Source organism: Echinops telfairi, unplaced genomic scaffold (assembly GCF_000313985.2).
Source record: "Echinops telfairi isolate 266 unplaced genomic scaffold, ASM31398v2 ScPeMD7_140;HRSCAF=443, whole genome shotgun sequence".
In the NCBI taxonomy this organism is placed as follows: Eukaryota; Metazoa; Chordata; class Mammalia; order Afrosoricida; family Tenrecidae; genus Echinops; species Echinops telfairi.
The window spans coordinates 344,691-346,347 of record NW_022104038.1 but is presented as its reverse complement, the minus strand read 5'-3'; positions in this window follow the sequence as shown (position 1 = coordinate 346,347).

Genomic DNA, 1,657 nt, shown 5'->3' with positions numbered 1-1,657 from the left:
GAGGCCATCTCTAAAAGTAGGCAGAATTGAAGACGAAAATAGTAACTATTCGATTTAGCCAAAACGCACTAAAACGCTAAATAAACAAAAAGAACATGAAGACAATAGAGTTTGACACATTCACTACTGATGTAAACACCTAAATAGACGAAGTAGTTAAAATATATCCTAGCAGATGGCATCTGAAGACAGCTTGTAGAAATCACGAGTTATCTCGTGATCCGTCCGCAACAAAAGGCGCGCGAAACACGCGTAAACTCAGGCTCCGTCCACAATGTGCTAACACGACATCTTTTTTGCCAAAAAAAAAAAAGAAAGGCCATGCTAACTGAACCTCCTGGTGAACCTTACTCAGACCCCATTAATCTTTTTAGAGAATCAGGTAGGAAGGTGACCTGGGCACTTCTATCCAACAGAGTCATAACCGTTGGAACCCTTCCCTCCCGGCAGTTTCCTAGCATACTTGGTGGCATGTGCATATAGCTTTTAGCCCCTTTGTGGAACAGGCAGCTCTTGGTCCCATTCCTCTTCATCTGTCCTCAGACAGCATCTGAGGTCTTGTGCAGTAGGAGGGAGAAATCGTGGATCAGAAGGGATAAGCAGCTCCCTAACAGCAAAATGCATTACTTTTCATCTTGAGCAGCTTAATGACTGTATGAGACACAGGAAAAATGAACCGTCAGTGTATTTAGTTCACCAACCTTATGTTGAGCCGCAAAATTATAATTTCTTACACCATGCATTTCAGTTTTGAGAATTCGTTCATCCAACAGCCAAAGCTATATTACTTTATAATTAAGAGCTCAGAGTTTAGGTTGTTTCGCTAACTTCTACATGACTTGAATAGCACACATTTTCTGAGTAATTAATTTTTGTTGTTGTAGTTGAGAATACTGTATACACAACGAAACATACACTAATTAAACAGTTTCTATGTGTACAATTCCAGGGCTGCTAGTCTCAACCTCCCTTCCCAAGCTGTTCTTCCTCTATTAACATAAGGCCACTGCTCCCTAAGGAGTCGTTCCATTTTCCTTTTTCTTTTCTTTTTAAAAAATCATTTTATTGGGGGCTCGTACAACTCTTATCACAATCCATCCATCCATCCATCCATCCATGTGTCAACCACATTTGTAAATATGTTGCCATCATCATTCTCAAAACATTTGCTTTCTGCTTGAGCCTTTGGTATCAGCTCCTCTTTTTTCCCCTTCCTCTCCGCTCCCCCCCCCATTTTCATTTTTCTATCCATTCTTTTAGGTTGCTCTTTTCGATCGATCTGATCCCATATAGATCGATCTTAAAAGAGCATAACATTCAAGTCAAAGCTTTTTAAAGCTAATCCAGCTAAATGGTTGTTGAACTTCAAGAAGACTCCAGGGAATACACCATGGAGTTTATACAACTCTACTGGATGATCAGGAAGGCCTGATGCTCTACTTCAGACAAATCAGCCAATGGATACCCTATGGATCACAACGATGTTGGAAACCATGCTAGCCTGCGGCCCGCTTTAACCTTATAAGGCAATGTCTTGGTTCAGTTTCGCTTTCTTACTGCACCACTGTTTCTCCAAAATGACGTGAGCCTTTGGCATTTCTGTTAGCCAATCACATATCGCCCGTTGCACAGCCTGTTTAGCATATCCTGTATGAAC